The 11,683-nt window shown below is 40.3% G+C and overlaps 1 long non-coding RNA gene across 5 annotated transcripts in view; it reads right to left on the bottom strand.

Annotated features, from left to right (window-relative positions):
* Nucleotides 1-9,544: 9,544 nt before the first annotated feature.
* LOC150030689 (uncharacterized) overlaps nt 9,545-11,683 on the bottom strand; it is a 3,277-nt gene continuing 1,138 nt past the window's right edge. The window contains exons 3-5 of one of the 5 annotated variants that reach the window (XR_016526610.1): nt 11,385-11,483; nt 10,736-10,771; nt 10,115-10,657 (exon numbers count right to left, since the gene is read on the bottom strand). This is a non-coding gene — a long non-coding RNA (uncharacterized LOC150030689). Of the gene's footprint in view, nt 9,924-10,114; nt 10,658-10,735; nt 10,772-11,384; nt 11,484-11,683 lie in introns of those variants that run through there. The other 4 variants (XR_016526609.1, XR_016526607.1, XR_016526608.1 and 1 more) reach the window with 4 other exon arrangements.

The following is an 11,683-nucleotide window of genomic DNA, read 5'->3' as shown; positions in this document are numbered from 1 at the left end:
TATATAGTAATGACTAGACATTTCATGAAGCATGATACATAGGTTACTTTATAAATGTTATAAACACCTTGTTGTGTGCAACAACTTTAATTGTTTCTTTTTTAAAGTTAAAGAGAAATAAAAACTATAAGAAATAAGAAAGACATGCATGCTCACTTATGTTTAATTATCAGTGAAATTATCCTGATCATCGAGGATCTCATGTTCACTCTCAAGGAGGCTTGTCCTCCGATTCCAACTCCTAATGCCGCTCGAAATGTTTGGGAGGTATACGAGTGGTGGACAAAAGCAAATGAGAAGGCCCGAGCCTACATCTTGGCAAGTATTTCTGAAGTCTTGGCCAAGAAACATGACCTATGGTCTCAGCGCGTGAGATCATGGAGTCCCTGCGAGGGATGTTTGGACAACCATCTAAATAGCTTATGCATGAGGCTCTTAAATACATATTCAACTCCAAAATGGAAGAAGGCACCTCTATTCGTGAACATGTGTTAAACATGATGGTCCACTTTAATGTGGCGGAGTTGAATGGGTCTACCATCGATGAGGGCAACCAGGTTAGCATAATCCTACATTCTTCGCCGGAGAGCTTCTTGCACTTTGTTAGCAATGTGATTCTTAACAAAGTGAAATATAACCTTACAACTCTCCTCAACGAGTTGCAGACATACCAATCTTTACTGAAAAGTAAGGAGAGGTAGAAGGGTGAGGCAAATGTTGTTTCATCCTCTAAGACGTTCCATAGAGGTTCGACCTCAGGAACGAAGTCTACACTTCCACTTGTAACTCTGCAAAGGAGAAGAAAAAGAAGGGTGGTAAGGGAAAAGGGAAGGCACCTGCTAAACCACTGTCTGTCATGCCAAGAAGGCGTCCACAGGTTGCTAAGGGTAAGTGTTTCCACTGCAACCAAGTGGACACTGCAAGAGGAACTATCCTTGGTATCTGAAAGAGAATAAAGTAGCCAAGGCTAAGGCCAAGGCCGATAAAGGTAAATATGATTTACTTGTGCTTGAAACTTGTTTACTGGAGAATGATGATTCTTCCTGGATAATTAATTCGAACGCCACTAACCATGTTTGTTCTTCTTTTCAAGGGATTAGATCTTGACGACAGCTGGAGGCTGGTGAGATGATGATGCGAGTAGACATCAGGCACGTCATCTCAGTTGTGGTAGTGGAAGGACTCCAATTAGCTTTACAGAATAAGTTTCTTGTTTTACATGATGTATATATTGTTCCTGAAATAAAGAGGAGCCTTATTTCGGTAAAGTATTTATTGCAATGTAAATATACTATCTCGTTTAATGTGGATAAAGTGTTTATTCATAAAAATGGTGTTTTTACTTGCACAGGAAATCAAGAATCGAATTTATATGTGCTAAGGTTATTAGCCATTAATTCCCTCCATAATACTGAATTGTTCAGAACTGTCGTAACTCAATCAAAACGTCCACGAATTTCTCCAAAAGAAAATGCCCAACTTTGGCATCTACATATAGGGCACATCAATCTCAATAGGATTGAGAGATTGGTGAAGAATGGACTTCTAAGTGAGTTAGAAGAAAATTCTTTACCAGTGTGCGAATCTTGCCTTGAGGGTAAGATGACTAAACGGCCTTTTATGGAAAAGGTTATGGAGCTAAGGAGCCTCTTGCGTTAGTACATTCTGACCTTTGTGGTCCTATGAATGTGCGAGCCCGAGGTGGCTATGAGTATTTTGTCAATTTCACTGATGATTGCTCAAGGTACGAGTATGTTTATCTTATGCAATAGAAGTCTGAATCTTTTGAAAAGTTCAAAGAGTTCAAGGCTGAAGTTGAAAACGCATTAGATAGATGGATTAAAACATTTCGATCGGATAAAGGTGGAGAGTTTTTGGACTCGGTATTCCAGGACTATTTGATAGAAAATGAAATTGTTTCCCAACTCTCAGCGCTGGGTACACCTCATTAGAATGGTGTAACGAAGAGGAGAAATAGGACCTCGTTAGACATAGTTCGCTCGATGATGAGTTATGCTTCCTTACTGAACTCGTTTTGGGGTTTTGCAGTGGAGACTGCGGTATACATACTCAACTTTGTTCCCTTCAAGAGTGTTGCAAAAACACCCCTAGAGTTGTGGAACTGGTGTAAAGCTAGTTTACGTCAATGGTTTTGCAGTGGAGACTGCGGTATACATACTCAAATTGAACCTCGTTCAATGCTTTTCAAGCCACATTAGCCTCTACCTCCGAAGACAAGGCTGAACTGGAGGAGACGGTAATCGAGCCAACTGCAGAAATTGAGAATCCCGGGATGGGGGCATTGAAATTCTTATCTACGCTCCAGAAGAAAATGGGAAAGGCGACGGAGCCACTAGAGAAAAGACTCATGTATGTGGACGCTTGGGTCAACCAAAGATCGGCCAAGAACACTATGGTTGACTCTGGGGCAACCCATAACTTCATGGCTGAAACGGAAGCTCGCCGCCTGAACTTGACTTGGGAAAGAGATGCAAGGAAGATGAAAGCTGTGAATTCTGCAGCCCTACCAATTACGGGGATAGCGAAGAGAACTCCGGTGAAGTTAGGAGACTGGAAGGGCTTCGTTGACTTCGTGATTGTCAAGATGGATGATTTCGACGTGGTATTGGGGATGAAATTCCTACTTGAACATAAAGTCATACCAATGCCCCTCGCCAAATGTCTAGTCATTACCGGATCTACACCCACCGTAGTCCAAGCCGGTATCAAGCAGCCAAATGGGGTGAGAATGATCTCAGCCCTCCAGTTGAAGAGAGGCCTGGCCCATGAAGAACCCACTTCATGGCCATCCCGATAGAATCAGTTGAGTCCACTGAATAGGAGATCCCCCAAGACGTTCTATTTGTCTTGGAAGAGTATCGGGATGTCATGCCGAAAAGCTTGCCCAAGTCCTTACCCCCACGAAGGGGGATTGACCATGAGATTGAGTTGTTACCAGGGGCAAAGCCGCCTGCCAAGAATGCATATCGGATGGCCCCGCCAGAATTGGCCGAACTCCGGAAGCAGTTAGACGAGTTGTTAGATGCAGGATTTATCAGACCGGCGAAGGCCCCTTACGGAGCCCCATTACTGTTCCAGAAGAAGAAGGATGGGAGCCTCTAGTTGTGCATCGACTATCGGGCCTTGAATAAGCTCACAGTCCGCAACAAATATCCCCTCCCTATCATTACTGACTTATTTGATCAGCTTCACGGTGCTAAGTATTTCTCGAAGCTGAACCTACGGTCTGGATATTATCAGGTCCGAATTGCTGAAGGAGACAAACGTAAGACGACTTGTGTCACGAGATATGGAGCCTTCAAATTCCTCGTGATGCCCTTTGGCCTCACTAATGCTCCACCAACTTTCTGTACCTTAATGAACCAAGTGTTTCACGAATACCTCGACAAATTCATCGTAGTGTATATTGATGACATGTGGTCTATAGTGCCTCGCTAGAGGACCATCGACATCACCTTCAACTAGTCTTCGAAAAGCTGAGGAAAAATCAGTTGTATGTAAAGAGAGAGAAGTGCTTCTTTGCCAAAGAGCGCATAAATTTCCTTGGCCACGTGATTGAGTATGGTCGGATTGATATGGAAGAGGGCAAGGTGGCCGTGATTAGAGACTGGAGGGTACCATCATCCGTGACCGAACTACGATGCTTCCTCGGACTAACCAAATACTATAAGCAGTTCGTAGAAGGATTCTCGAGAAGAACAGGGCCATTAACCGAACTGTTGAAGAAGGATAGCCAATTGAGCTGGACTCCTGAATGTCAAGCCGCCTTTGAGGGCTTGAAGAAAGTGATGATTGAGGGGCTGGTCCTCGGAATTGCCGATGTGACCAAGCCATTTGAAGTAAAGACTGATGCTTCTGACTTCGCGTTGGGTGGTGTCCTCCTCCAAGATGGACACCCCATCGCGTATGAGAGTAGGAAACTAAATGATGCCGAACGGAGGTATGCTGCCTCCGAGAAAGAGATGTTAGCAGTAGTTCATTGCTTGAAGGTCTGGAGACAGTATCTCTTAGGGGCCAAGTTCGTGGTCAAGACCGACAACAACTCCATTTGTCACTTCTTCAACCAACCGAAGTTGTCGTCAAAACAGGCACGGTGGCAGGAGTGTCTAGCAGAGTTCGACTTCCAATTCGAACATAGACCGGGGAAAAGTAACCAAGCGGCCGATGCTCTTGGCTGAAAGAGCGAACATGCGGCCCTGTGCATGTTCGCCCGCCTACAAGCAAGTACGTTGAGTGCAACAGTACGAGAAACTGTCAAAACTCACTTGACAAACGACACAGCGGTGCAGGCCATCCTACAGTTGGCCAAAGAGGGGAAGACACGTCAGTTCTAGGTGGAAGACAATCTACTATACACCAAGGGAAATCACCTCTACATCCCCAGATCCGGGGAGTTACGAAGGTCGCTGATGAAGGAGTGTCACGACACACCGTGGGCAGGACATAATGGTTGGCAAAGGACTTATGCCCTTCTGAAACAAGGCTACTATTGGCCAAGCCTTCGAGACGATGTCATGCAATTTACCAAGACTTGCCTTGTCTTCCAACAAGATAAGGTCGAAAGGGCGAAATTAGCGGGTCTGCTGGAACCCCTACCTGTGCCTCTAGACCATGGGAGAGCGTATCTCTCGACTTCGTCACCCATTTGCCCAAGGTGGGAGAGTTCAAATCGATCTTTGTTACCATCGACCGGTTCTCAAAATATGCCACTTTCGTCCCAACGCCGAAAATGTGTACAGTCGTGATGACTGCCCAGCTGTTCTTCAAACACATCGTGAAATTATGGGGCGTCCCCGCGAGCATTGTTAGCGATCGAGACGAAAGATTCACTGGGACATTCTGGATAGAATTGTTCAAAATATTAGGGTCAACACTGAATATCTCCTCTAGCTATCATCCCCAAACTGATGACCAGACGGAATGCTTCAACAGTATGCTCGAGGAATAACTGCATCACTTTATCGACGCTAGGCAGAAGAACTGGGTCCAGTTGTTAGATGTGGCTCAGTTCAGCTTCAATAGCCAGCAGAGTTCCACGATCGAAAAAACGCCCTTCGAAGTGGTGTGCGGCAGACAGCCACTCATGCCACACTTGGTGGACCACCCTTATGCAAGTAAAAGTCCTCAGGCAAATAACTTCACTAAAGAGTGGAGCAAAACTTCTGAGATAGCTCATGCCTACCTAGAGAGAGCATCAAGAAGGATGAAGAAGTGGGCTGATAAGAAGCAGAGGGCCCTCGAGTTTCAAGCCGGGGACAAGGTCCTGATCAAGCTATGACCAGAACAGTTTCGTTTCCGAGGCCAGAAAAACCAACGGCTAGTAAGGAAATATGAAGGTCCAGTGGAGGTAATTGAGAAGGTCGGGAGAACCTCATATAAGGTTCAGTTACCCTCATGGATGAAGATTCATCCTGTCATCCATGTGAGTATCCTGAAGCCCTATCATCCCGATCCCGAGGATGAACAATGAAACATGCTAAGGCGCCCACCGGTCACGATGAAGAGTTGGGCGGTGTCCTCCTCCAAGATGGACACCCCATCGCGTATGAGAGTAGGAAACTAAATGATGCCAAACGGAGGTATGTCGCCTCCGAGAAAGAGATGTTAGCAGTAGTTCACTGCTTGAGGACCTGGACAAGCATGACCGTGACACTCGGCTCCCCTCCATGACTTAGTAGAGGATGTTCTCAAAGATGCCTTTATCAATGGGCTGGAACCTACTCTGAGGGAAAAGGTGATTAGTAGAAAGCTATGAAAGAAAGAAGCCCAAATGAAGGAGGGTTCAACTTCTTAAAGGAGTGGGAGATCGCAAGATGTCCAAGCTACAAAACACATCACCATACTAGTGAAAGGCAACTACGTTAAAAGAGATCCTCCAATGAAGCGCCTATCAGATAGCAAGTTTCGTGATCGGTTGGACAAGGGCCTACGCTTTAGATGTAACAAGACATATGCACCAGGCTATAGATGTCGAGTAAAGGAAAATCGTGAGCTTATGTTGTTCATTACCAATGAAGGTGACGAACTGATTGTGGAGGAAGAAAAAGAAGAAGAGCAAACAAAAATGAAAGCCATCGAGGTCGAGGAGAAAATAGAAATTGCTCTGAGGTCCACGTTTGGGCTATCAGCTCGAGGGAGGACGAAGCTAAAAGGGGAGCTGAAGGGAAAAGAAGTCCTCATTCTGATAGACTGTGGAGCAACCCACAACTTTATTCATCAGAAAATAGTAACAGAGTTACATCTTCTAGTCGATAAGAAAAGCTTCAATGTGGTGATCCGGAATGGTACGGAAATACAAGGGGAAGGAATATGCAAGGCCCTGAAGTTGGAGCTTCCCGAGCTGACCGTGAAGGCTGACTTTCTTGCCATTGATCTTTGGCAAATGGACCTAGTTTTAGGAATGTCGTGGTTATACACAACAGGGTTTATGGGAGTACATTGGCCTTCACTAATCACGTCCTTCTTGGCAGGTAAATCACAAGTCATACTACATGGCGATCCTTCACTTACCAAGACAGAAGTGTCATTCAAGGCCTTGGCTAAAACGTGGCAAGAAGAGGACCAGGGACTTTTTATTGAGTTTCAGAATTTTGAGTTTGAAGAAGAGACATGGGAAGAGGAGGAGGAGGGTGAGACCAAATAGAGTGAGGAGACGAACTCCCAATAATGATACAAGCCTTATTAGAACAAAATAAGGATGTGTTTGTATCTTCTTCAACCCTACCTCCAAGAAGAACAGTGGACCATCGTATATTGACTTGTGCAAATAAAAAACCCATCAACGTTAGGCCTTACAAGTATGGCCATAGCAAGAAGGAAGAGATTGAGAAGTTGGTTGAAGAGATGTTGCATGCAAGGATTATTCGGCCAAGCCATAGCCCATACTCGAGTCTAGTCTTGTTAGTAAAGAAAAAAGATGGAGGGTGGAGATTCTGTGTTGATTATCAGAAGCTAAACCAAGACACGGTGTCAAATAAATTCCCCATTCCAGTAATAGAAGAGCTCTTGGATGAACTACATGGAGCATCGATATATTCGAAGCTGGATCTAAGGTCAGGCTACCATTAGATTCGAATGTATGAGGGAGACATCAAGAAGATTGCGTTTGGAACTCACGAGGGACATTATGAGTTCTTGGTGATGCCCTTTGGGCTAACAAATGCCCTGGCTACCTTCCAATCTCTAATGAACTAGGTATTTCAGCCATTCCTTCGTTGATTCGTTTTAGTATTCTTTGACGATATTTTGGTATATAACCCCGAAATCTCAATGCATGAAACCCATTTAGGAGTGGTTTCTAACATCCTTCGAGATAACAAGTTGCATACGATCCATGATTCTATATTGGGAGGCCATTTCGGGTTTCTAAGGACGTATAAAAGGATGAGTGGGGAATTTTTCTGACAGGGAATGAAGACGGATGGAAAAAAATATGTTGAAGGATGAAAAATTTGTCAAAGGAACAAGATCGAGTCCTTGTCCCCAGCTGGATTATTACAGCCACTCCTCATCCTATGCTTGATTATGGAAGAATGGTGTATGGACTTTGTGAAAGGCTTACCGAAGGTAGGTGGATACGACTCCATCATGATAGTGGTGGACCGATTAAGTAAGTATGCCTATTTCATCACCCTCAAACATCCTTTTACAGCAAAAAGAATAGCATAAGTGTTCATTCAAGAGGCGGTCCGACACCATGGAATTCCAATCTCGATTCTAACAGATTGGGATAAAATCTTCTTAAGTAATTTTTAGAATGAGATATTTGTATCCATGGGCACATAGCTGAAGAGAAGCACGACCTTTCATCCCTAGCAAAGAAGAGAAGTGAAAAATTGTCACCTAGGTTCTATGGACCTAACCAAATCATCGAAAGAGTTGGAGAAGTGGCTTATAAATTGGCTTTACCTCCCAAAGTTGCAATTCACAATGTATCCCACATATCTCAACTTAAAAAGATGTTGGGTCAAGGCCATCAGATTCAATGGCATCCTCTAGTTTTAACAGAAGATTTTGAGCTACAAACCATGTCGGAGACAGTCTTAGGGGTGAGATGGAATGGGGAGCCAGTAACCAACGAATGGCTCGTGAAGTGTAAGGGTCTATCTGAGAATGAAGCTGCATGGAAAGAAATCCACCTAATGAATCAACAATTTTCCCATTTCCACCTTGAGGACAAGGTGCATTTCGAGAGAGGCAGTATTGTTAAACCTCAAATTATTTACACATATAAATAAATTTAATTGTTAAATTTTATAATTATTGAAATTATTTATTTATTAAATAAAATATATTATATATAATAAATAATAATATAATATCTATTATACATAAATATTAAAATATATTTTATAAATAAACTAAATTATTAAATAAATTATATAATATTATATATAATTATATTTATCTATATAATATAAATAAAGGGGCAAGAAAGGAAATTATTAGCAAGCTAATGTGTCAGAAGGAGAGGAGAACGGTTAGGGACCATAAACCATTATAATAAGGACAGCAGAGGGGAAAGTGGAAAATCAGGGAATATTTTGGGTAAAGGCTGAATGTGGCTTTTGCAGGAGAGGATCACCAGCTCTCTCAAATGTGCTGGTTTATTTTTCCTATTTTGGTTAATCATCTTGTCTTCTTTAGGGATGAATGTCTGCTAGTTTTGGGAATGTTATTTTGTCATTTCGATGTACTGCTGAATGATCTTTTCAGTTGTATTTATAAATAAATACATATCAGCCATATTGCTCTGTTTCATCTTTTTTTTCTTCGTGTTTCTTTATTGGGTTATTTGACATAGGGAAAAAGAACCTAATAGAACACTTAGAGCAAGTGTTGGTTGCATTGCAGGAATGCATTGGTGAGGTGTGTTGTCCGCATAGCAAAAACCTAAACCTCAAGTAAATTTTTAAGTGCTCGACCTATAGCAGCTATAGCCAGTTATGCATTTCATTGAAAGTCTTCTAGGAAGGAGACCATTGCTAGTAGCTAAATGTATGTTGTTGTGTCCACATGATTTACACTATTGTTAGAAGCATATCAACCTTTAAGGAGTAGCCCTAAACTTGTGAGTGACTAAGTATTCACTACTATAGAAATTGGATTACTTGACGTATTTCCAATGTCAAATAAAGGGTATACTTGTCTCTAATAAAAACATCGAGTATTCAATCATCAAGCATAATGCGATAACTTGATACAAAAAAAACCTCAAGAGAAATATTTCTTAACACAATTTCCGTGTCAAGAAATATAATACACTTTACACTGATGATATGTCAAGTACATTAATTCTCGATACTTATTATGTATCGTATGTGTTTACTCTTGACATTTTTTATTTGTCACATATATTTTTATCTTGTATTACATGTGTTCCAATAAGACAATTTCAAATTAAACATTCGAATTTCCTGCATTACATGTGTTCCAATAAGACAATTTCATCAACTAAAATAAACAGATGCACATATTTCAGGTGTACATATCAGCCCAATATATCCAACATAACAATTCACAATACTAAAATAAACAATTCCATTCTTCTATTACCTTCCATGTATATGAACGATTCCAAAATTTACAAGACCAATCGTACAATAGTATATACTCTATCAACCCACCCCAATACATGATAATTCCAAAATTGTAAAACCAATCTATGTGCTATGTATTCCAAAATTAACAAGACTAGAATTCTATCCTCCACACATTTCTTTGAAGTATATAACCTATAATGGTTGAACAAAACATTTACATAAAAAAAGTTTGGGTAATCCCATGTAGCCACATACACAAAATTTATAGGAAGTCCATAAGATATAGCGACCTAAATATTCAACCCATTCCACGCGTACTTCATCCAATTCAGGTTGCAAGTACGAGCTCCTCGTATCAATCTATAAAACATAAAAAGTCAAATATATATTTATTTACTATTTACACTATATATAATACTACAATATATATAAGTAATTTAAAGACATACAACATCTGTGATAATATTCTTCTCTTTAGTCACGATTTCTCGCATATATCTCATAACATAACACCCACGTTCAACCATTTCTACTTGTAAAGGACACTACAATACAAAGTCAATAATTAATATATATCATACAAATACACTAAATAAACATCATTCTACACATAATTCAACTTTCAATAAACACCAAAATTAACTAATTCACTCTAGCAACACAACGAAGAAAGCGACATTGTTTAATGACATTGTTTAATAAGTAACCTATCAACAAAAGTACATTACTTATTATATACATGGAGCTTTGAAGTATATTGTGTCATCCTCTTTTCTCCAATTTTAATTCGAGCTTTTCTGATCGTTGGGAGGCTCTAAATGCCTTTCCTCACAAGAATTTAGAACTACTCACCATTTGGCTTGACAAAAAGAAGGTTGAACATGACTCTCTTTTCCAGATGACACGCTTCAAAGTGATTGGATCATTAATTATACATCTGAACTGAAACTGCCTCTTCAAATCTTGATGTTCACTTGCCAGAGTCGATTGTTCAGCCCATCCCTCATTGGAACCTGTCTTCTCTTGCTGGGTTTCTTAAAGCTGCAAAGCTTCTATTCCAAGATGTTTGTTGCACTCCTCCAATCGCTGAAGTTCTAGCAATTTTAGAAGGTGTCAAAGTTGCGATTAAGGCTTGATTCAATCGCGTTTAACTGAAATTCAACTGTACTTGCCTGAGAAAGTGAAAACTATGCCACCCAAATACGCAACTTTGGTTAAAAAAAAAAAAACAAAAAACAAAAAACTTTATCAGAATCCTTACAAAATATAGTCAACATACCACCATGCACACATTAAACGATCTACTCATCACAAAATCAAAAGTTAAGGAGATACAACTCTATACGTTCAAGCAGACTCCAAAATAACTTATCCAAACTATGAGCAAAACAGTGCAGACAAAAATCTCTTAGATTTGTAAATACAGAAAGTAACATTGTTCCTAACACTGACCCTCTTTAAGTTCAATACGTGGTCAAAATCAACTAATCACACAATCCTCTCAAAATATAATCTAAAATCATTAAACCACCAACAACCATAAAGTTAAAAATATTCAAATATTAATTTATTCTCTATAACTTGTCATGCTGAAAAACACATTGCAAAATCAAATGACATGTCCAAACTTCAGGAAAAACCAAAACAAAACAACTCAAATCCTTTATAATAGTGATACTAAATGTGCCACATCCTACATAATATTTTAGATACTTGAGGAATTAAAGAATAAGAATGAATCGATACTGCTACAAGGTAAATATGCAAGTACGAAGAAAGGTTTATCATGGTTTATGAAAGTATGAAGGAAGGAGAGTTTACCATCCATCTCTACTGTTGCTGTGAGCTTTTGTAGTAAGGGGATAGTAGGGGGATTCACCGTAGTTGATATAAATATATACTAAATGGATGCTTAACAAACTGTTAACAAGAATAAATTTTGGATCACAAACAAACTAATTGTGGGGAGGGAAATTTAACCGGTTATGCTTCCTTTCATGCTTTTGAAATATAATGAAGAATTCCACAAATGATATAATAGAGTTTCATGAAACGGCGTTCATATTTTAAAGATAATAGAAAATTTTTTTTCATGAATAGAATGAAAGAAAGAAAATACA

The sequence above is a fragment of the Benincasa hispida genome, unplaced genomic scaffold (genome assembly GCF_027475165.1).
Source record: "Benincasa hispida cultivar pf3 unplaced genomic scaffold, pf3_genome.v1.1 HicScf169, whole genome shotgun sequence".
Taxonomy (NCBI): domain Eukaryota; kingdom Viridiplantae; phylum Streptophyta; class Magnoliopsida; order Cucurbitales; family Cucurbitaceae; genus Benincasa; species Benincasa hispida.
The sequence above is the reverse complement of the archived record's forward strand: the minus strand, read 5'-3'. Positions and strand labels throughout refer to the sequence as shown.